The following is an 8,603-nucleotide window of genomic DNA, read 5'->3' on the forward strand; positions in this document are numbered from 1 at the left end:
TTGACAATGTACTTACAGTAAGTAACAGCACTGCAACAACTAATTTCTTATACATAAGCTCTTATACATAAGCTTTTACTTGAATGTTTTTGATGTTTCATTTTTGTAGGAAAAAATGATAAAAGCTGTAGAAAAAAAGGTTAAAAAATGCAAGAACATCAGTTTCTCATTACATGCATAAATTTTAAAAATCCCTCTGTTGGTTTCTCATATTATTATTGCGTGTACTATATATAAAATAGCTTATATAACTATATATTATTCTTCCCTCAACCTGTTTGAATGTCATGCCATCATGTCCTTCTTTGATCTTCATTTGTTTTCCAAAGGAGGCTGTTTGGAAATTACGTCTGCATACACAAACAGGAGTTGTTTGTCAGCTGCAAAGTCACAGTCTCTCGTTTTTGATTAAGCAAATTCAGCATTTGTTTAAGATTTTCTATGCTGATGTCTCATTAAATCTGTCTTTTATGTCACTGACACAAGACAGATGCCAATTATCAGCGCTGGAGAAGACAAACGAGAAAGCATGGCGGCCATTGTTAATTTTTTCTAAGTGTCCTTCTTTCTCTAAGTAATTTGTCAAAATTCTGTCGGTTACGACTGTGCAGAAATTGATAGACTGCTGCAACAACACCTACTAGCTCTGTAGCTGCCATTTTTACTTCCGTTGTGTGTGACGTCTTCTTTTGCGCATGCGGGCCACTTTGAGGGCCGTGAACTGTTCACACTAGAGCACATTTGCTGTCACATTTTATTTGTAGTGTGAACAACCAGACAGAAAAGGAAAAAAGTGGACTGTGATCTGAAGTTTGAAAATCAGATTAAGGCAGTGATAAAATCTAGCTTCTTTCAGCTCAGGCAGCTGGCCAATTCTTTCACGGCAGCACTTTGTGACAGTGATCCACGCCTTTGTTAGGACTCGGCTGGATTACTGTGATGCACTCTATATCAGAGTCAGCGCATCATATATTACTCATCTACAGAGGGTGCAAAATGCTGCAGCTCGTCTTTTAACTTGCACTTGAAAGTTTGAGCACATTTCCCCTATTTTAGCTTCACTTCACTAGTGTCGCTTTTTAGGATTCATTTTAAAATTCTTTTATTTGCTTTAAAAGCTCTCCATGGCCTTCATTTTCTTTTCAAGACTGCTTGAAACGACACATCAATGGATCAGGTCTTCTTCAGGATCCTGCTCCTGCTGAGCTTATCTACAAGTTTTTGCAAGTATGTTTGTGTGAACGAGGAAAAGACTCGGGGTGAAAGTTTGAGTTATTGTCGGCAGAACTATACAGACTTGGCCCCGGTTAGTAATAAACAGGATAATGAAAAACTGATGGAGCTCTTTCCCAGTGTCAATGACGGTGTCTGGTTTGGATTGGAAAGGAACCACTCAGACAAAGACAAATGGCTGTGGTCAGGAGGTGGAGCGTTGACCTGGATTTTCTGGAATACAGATCAACCTGACAACCGAAATAATGAAAACAGTGGTTTTATAAACAAAAACGGCAGGTGGCATGATGCGTATCCAGGTAACACAAGACCCTTTTTCTGCTACAGAGCAATAGTGGTGAAGCAGGAAAAGACTTGGGAGGAAGCTCTGGAGTACTGCAGGAAGCACCACGAGGACCTGGCCAGTGTGGCATCTGAGACCGAGATGCTGCTCATCCAGAAAGAGCTGAGCAAACATAACACAAAAGAAGTCGTCTGGATTGGCTTGCGCTTCTTATCTGAGGACTGGCTGTGGGTAGACAGGGAGATGATGGATTACGAGGCCTGGAGTCAAGGGGGAAAGCCACTGTGCCCGAGTACTAAGACGAAGTGTGGTGCCTTACAGGTGACACGAGGGACTAAGGGTGTTTGGGAGGCTCATAATTGTGAGGAGAAACTACAATTTATTTGCTACTGAGCTACTTTATTTCATAAAATACATTTAAATCACAAATTATTTGCTGTGTTTAATACATTTTGGTTATTTTTCTCATCTCTGTCTTTGCATTTTCCCTAATTGATGTGTAATCGTCTCATTTCTATTGTGTGACAAAGTCAGCATTTCATTATTTTACAAGCACTATCTATTATGATTTTTGTTTCATTGAGAAAAGCATGAAAAACAAAAATAAAAAAACATAAAAATAATATGAAATATTTTCCAGATTTTGTTCATAATATTCACCTTTTCTGTACTTTCTTAAACACATTTAAATATTAAAAGACAAAAATAATAAATATTCAGACTCCGGTATGTCACACCAGTAGTTCAGTAGCACTAAACTTTCTATAATTAATTTCAATAAGATTAGATCAGGGTCTGAGGATTCAGGGGACCACTGATTAAATGTTTGGGCATTCTAGTCTGGCATCTTCCTTCATCACCTGATCCACCACACCACCAGCCTCTCTTGACCCAAGTGTCCATGACGTGGCCTCAGGTCTCATAATACAATTACAAAATCAATCACACACCCATATGTCGGCTTGCTTCACTAGGACCGTGGATTCCCCGGTTGGGGAGCTTTTCAGCACCTCACCAGAGACTCCAAAAAAGGTGCATAATCTGTGATGGCACTCAGTTCGTAAGGTGCAGGAAAAACATTATCTCGCCCACTATGGACAAACTCTATGTGCAGCTGGGGGGCTAAAAATAAACTCACTCCTGTGAACCCCCTCACCTGACAGTCCTGTGTCCCTAAATCCAGTTTAAACAGGTACAGATTGAATTGCCTTTGACTACCGCCAAATTCAGAAAGTACCAGACCGCTATGGTGAGTGGTGCGTCCATAGAACAGACCCGTACGGTTTGTTAAGGCCGAGCCAAGCCCTGTGCATTTAAGATACATTCCCACTAAGCAATATCAAATGAGGCTCCAAGCTTGGCCTTCATGAATGTCAAATCAGCCCAGATGATCCCTCCAGGTAATTTTTCCATGCCAGGGTCTCTCTAATCAAACTGGTTCTGGGTGAGGGTCAGACTAAGAAGTCAGTGTCTGAACCCATGTATTAAAAAAGCGCAGTAAAAAAAAAACACCCACATGCCTTTAACGTAATGTATCTGTATTGCTTTAATGTTTTTATTTCATTTTTTTCCTCAGGAACAGGTAAGCCATGACAGCATAATGTAAATGATAAGCGTAGACAAAATCTGAGACCCTTTTGCACATCCATAGTAGAACATTCATACAACATACAAGTCTCATCTGTACAAGGGGTCACAGAATCTTTTTTTTTTTAATTTCAATGAAACAACAAGGTAACTCTTGACTCAAAGCCAACAGGTACAATATAGTTTAGATTTTTTTAAATTGTATTTCAACATTTAGTTCTTTAGTTTTTCTTTTCAAATGACATTGATTTAAGTGCACTGTACCTCTTTGCTTTCAATAAAGCGCCACCGTACATTCCTAAAATCATTAACGCTGTAAAAACTGCAAAGCTGTGACAATGAAACATGGAAATTTGTAAGGAAATGAAAGAATAAATAAGAATAAATAAATCAATGACTCTCAAAGGGTGGTGGGGGGGGGGGGGGGGGGGGGACACCTTTGGAGGTCTGACAAGGCTGCAAGTGCAGAGCTTTAGCATCACGATGAGACATGTCTGACTTTATCTACCTCCAGCACTGACGTCTATTTGAAATTTAATGTTTTGGTAATTGAACAGAACTTCATTGTTCTTCTTTGAGATGGGCACAGTGGGACTTTTCAATCTTAAGCAAATACATTTTGGAGACAACAAACGCCTGCCCACCCCCAAAATACTTTTGTCATTGCAAGACATCTCAATGTCTTGCTGTCTTGCAATTATTTAATATCGAACATCCCATAATAACCTGGCTGCTCAAGTTGAGCTAGACTGAAAAATGAATGAAACACAAAACAAATGGAAACTGAGAAGCAGCATGCAGCAAGTTAGCATAGACGTATGAATCTTTGGCAAAATTATAACTGTAACTGTCACGGATGCATAAAAGCTGTTTTCATATTGCATTCGAGGTTGGCCTCCTCCTTTTTTTCTCACACATTTAAATGTAACAGCTTCGATATGTTTGCCTTCCAAATGTAAGGAAGCACACTCAGATATTTCTGTCTACACATTTCAGACCTGTCTCCTTTGCGCCCCACCTCGTTTGGGAAGAAGAAGAAAAAAAACAGGCAGAAAAAAAGAGTAATACATGACAAGGTGAAAACAAACATATACATGTACAAAGTAATGTACACCATATATTCAAACGCATTTCAAAATCGCCAGACTTTGAAATCATTAGCCAAAATAAGTATATATCTTTTTTTTCTCACCCTATTAGGTAATCTTCTTTATCTAGACTGTACAATATATGTATATATGAGTAATCATGAGGGACCAAAGCAACAAAAATAAATACTTTTTTTCGCTATGTCACCTTTCAAAGTAGTATCTATGTACATTTATATCAATATCAATTTTTTTTCCCTTAGCTTATTGTGAATGGTTGAGCGTGTGTTCAACAAGCAGGCATTGCGCACAGTGTGGAAACTTCTCATGTGTTTTTTTTTTCTTTGTTTTTAACACTAAATGGTATCCAGATGTAAATTTTGACAACACCGTGGAACATAAAACTGTCCTTGATACAGCGAAAGGTAACCCTGGCCCAAATGGACTGAAAACTAAATGAAAACAAAGGTAAAAACATAGCATCTCACCATCATGTGACTACTTCAACAGTGGGTTGTTCTACTTCCTTTTTTTGTTTGTTTCGTAGGACTCTGAGAAGAGTACAAAAAAAGTTTCTATTTCATGCAGTCTTTGACAAGTCATACGGCGTCAGAGTACTCGTCTAAAGGTTTTTAGTTTTAAGCACATGGCATAGAATGATTTCAGTGATGTTGGATGTCACTATGGGGGGGGGGGGGGGGGGTGCATTTTGGGACAACAACATGCATAAAGAACAGTGCATAGGTCCAGGTCATTGGGCCAGTCCCTGGTGATTTCCAGTGTGTTTCAGTGGCAGCGTCTATCAAGCAGTTGGTGATGACGAAGTCTGTGTGACTCTGGGAGGAAAGAGTCTTGGCCTGAATCAGCGGCTCCACCTTCTAGATAGAACAATCCCTCTGTCTGGCATGCAATTGCGAGCTTGCCGCTATCAGGTGGATAATCCAAGAAGCAAGGTTTTTTTTGTGTTTTTAGAGAGAGAAATCAGGCTCGGACTGGATGCTGAGGTGATGCAAAAGTGGCTGCACTGACACAAAGTTCGGTGACCTTAGCGTGGCATTGTTTTATTGTCCTTTTTTTCCCTCCCCTTTTCTTTTTTTTGTTAAGTCTGGTCTGTTATGTGCAGTTTAGATCAGTCGTTTCACTGCAGAGCCCTTTCCAACACATAACAGACCTGGAAATGGCCACTCTAAGGATTTCACAATGACTTTTGTGGAAGGTAGAAGAGTCAAGCTTAAAGATCAAGCTAACATGCATAATGTCTTCAGACAGTTTTGCTAAAAGCCATCAAGGCCAACATTTTTTTTTTACTCCTGAAGATGAGTTCAAGAAAACAGATTTTTTTTTCAACGTTTCATCTTTTAAAAGGAGGAAATAATAATGGCTTAACAGCTACATCATTCTCGCACTTGTATTGCAGCTACCTTTGGTAAATCAATCGACAAGAACAACAGAAAACCCTGAAACATCCACTTCCTTTTATGTTCCCTGACTAGACTTTGCATTTTTCTTTTAGTCTTTAGCTAAGTTCTCCAAGCACAGGTTACCCTGTCGATAAATCTTCTCCCTCCAATGGCTTCCATGTTTGTCACATGCATAGCTCCGCATCACACATCCTCTAGCTCCAGTTTCGATCCACACCAAAGCCTTCAAACAGAGACTACTTCAATTAGATCAAAACAAACCAGCAAGGCAGAGAGGAAAAAACAGAGAAGGAAAACAAAAACCCAACATAAAACAGAAGGAAAGGACTCCATCCAGCCCTGGCAAAGAGGACACCAACAATGAGGGAAGATTGCAAAACAGCCACTGCCATTTGAACGTTAAGGGTTTCATCGCTGCATCATTTTAGAGACGAAGCCGACGATGGCGGAGGCGGGCTGATCTGGGTCCAGCTCAGCAAACAGGTGGCTGACATTGTCTGTTGTGCTTCCTTGTTTCCTTGCCACAAATCCAAAAAGCCTGAAAGCAAGAAAAACATATATTATACTTAAACAAAGGCAAATGACTCTGTTATCACAAGTCATTAGTCAGCAAGCAGTTTGACAGTCTACTTGTTACAAAAGTACTGTGCCAAAGTTAAAAACAAACAAACATGAATGCCTTTCATAACAAAAATATTCCAGTGTGCTTCAGTGACAGTGTCTATCAACAGGTCCAAATATAATTAAGGTGACCTTGAACAACTTCAAATTCATGCTGGGGCAAGCATCAAAAAATCATTTTGCTTTTGCAACTTTGGCAGTTGATATCCTCAGTTGCTAAATGCTTGCTAGGTGTGTTAAAAGAAGAGCCGAGGCTTTTCTGAGACATTTTGATTGCATTAAACCAATGATGTCATCTATTTTTCACTAAACAATCAAATTTCTCAGTTTCACCCTTGGATATGTTGAGTTTGTGTTAAAAGTTTCTGTTAAATTTAAAGTTTGATGTGTCTCAACCTTTTTGCCAGATAAGGTTAAATACTGTAGCTATTGGACATCTGGAAAAGGAAACCAAACAATATTTTTTTAAGTGGTTAGTGAAATGAATTCAGTTGTTTATGACGTTCAGTACACAGATAACTCTTTATACACATTTATCTTTAAAGCACACAGAACTGCGAAATACTAGGACAGAAACAAAACAGAAACCTGCCAACCAGGAGCTATAAAATATGATAAAAACAGAAAGTCATAATTCACAGAATAAAACTTAACCCAAAAACACAAAACACTGGGTGAAATGATCCAGGATGCTAAATTTAAAAAAGAAAGAATGTTTAAAGGACAACAAAAATGGGAAAAACAATACAATGATTTCTACACAGCTTACATAATATATTAATTTTTTTCAGTCCATTCTCTTGACCTTTCATTGCGACAACATGAAAAATGACTTTGCTTTGTTCCTGCAAACTCATTTGTTTATCTAATGTAGGAGCCAGGACAACTTCACTTTTTCCTTATGCAAATTAAATGTTTTGTTTAGCTTGTTAAAATAACTATGGTCTTTTGTCACCTTGAATAGAGTTTCTAGTCCCTTGTTTTTGTGATTAGACACAATTGCTGTGAAAGAAAGTTAATAATTTGACAATGTACTTACAGTAAGTAACAGCACTGCAACAACTAATTTCTTATACATAAGCTCTTATACATAAGCTTTTACTTGAATGTTTTTGATGTTTCATTTTTGTAGGAAAAAATGATAAAAGCTGTAGAAAAAAAGGTTAAAAAATGCAAGAACATCAGTTTCTCATTACATGCATAAATTTTAAAAATCCCTCTGTTGGTTTCTCATATTATTATTGCGTGTACTATATATAAAATAGCTTATATAACTATATATTATTCTTCCCTCAACCTGTTTGAATGTCATGCCATCATGTCCTTCTTTGATCTTCATTTGTTTTCCAAAGGAGGCTGTTTGGAAATTACGTCTGCATACACAAACAGGAGTTGTTTGTCAGCTGCAAAGTCACAGTCTCTCGTTTTTGATTAAGCAAATTCAGCATTTGTTTAAGATTTTCTATGCTGATGTCTCATTAAATCTGTCTTTTATGTCACTGACACAAGACAGATGCCAATTATCAGCGCTGGAGAAGACAAACGAGAAAGCATGGCGGCCATTGTTAATTTTTTCTAAGTGTCCTTCTTTCTCTAAGTAATTTGTCAAAATTCTGTCGGTTACGACTGTGCAGAAATTGATAGACTGCTGGAACAACACCTACTAGCTCTGTAGCTGCCATTTTTACTTCCGTTGTGTGTGACGTCTTCTTTTGCGCATGCGGGCCACTTTGAGGGCCGTGAACTGTTCACACTAGAGCACATTTGCTGTCACATTTTATTTGTAGTGTGAACAACCAGACAGAAAAGGAAAAAAGTGGACTGTGATCTGAAGTTTGAAAATCAGATTAAGGCAGTGATAAAATCTAGCTTCTTTCAGCTCAGGCAGCTGGCCAATTCTTTCACGGCAGCACTTTGTGACAGTGATCCACGCCTTTGTTAGGACTCGGCTGGATTACTGTGATGCACTCTATATCAGAGTCAGCGCATCATATATTACTCATCTACAGAGGGTGCAAAATGCTGCAGCTCGTCTTTTAACTTGCACTTGAAAGTTTGAGCACATTTCCCCTATTTTAGCTTCACTTCACTAGTGTCGCTTTTTAGGATTCATTTTAAAATTCTTTTATTTGCTTTAAAAGCTCTCCATGGCCTTCCTTTTCTTTTCAAGACTGCTTGAAACGACACATCAATGGATCAGGTCTTCTTCAGGATCCTGCTCCTGCTGAGCTTATCTACAAGTTTTTGCAAGTATGTTTGTGTGAACGAGGAAAAGACTCGGGGTGAAAGTTTGAGTTATTGTCGGCAGAACTATACAGACTTGGCCCCGGTTAGTAATAAACAGGATAATGAAAAACTGATGGAGCTCTT

The sequence above is a fragment of the Maylandia zebra genome, linkage group LG23 (assembly GCF_041146795.1).
Source record: "Maylandia zebra isolate NMK-2024a linkage group LG23, Mzebra_GT3a, whole genome shotgun sequence".
NCBI classification, from domain to species: domain Eukaryota; kingdom Metazoa; phylum Chordata; class Actinopteri; order Cichliformes; family Cichlidae; genus Maylandia; species Maylandia zebra.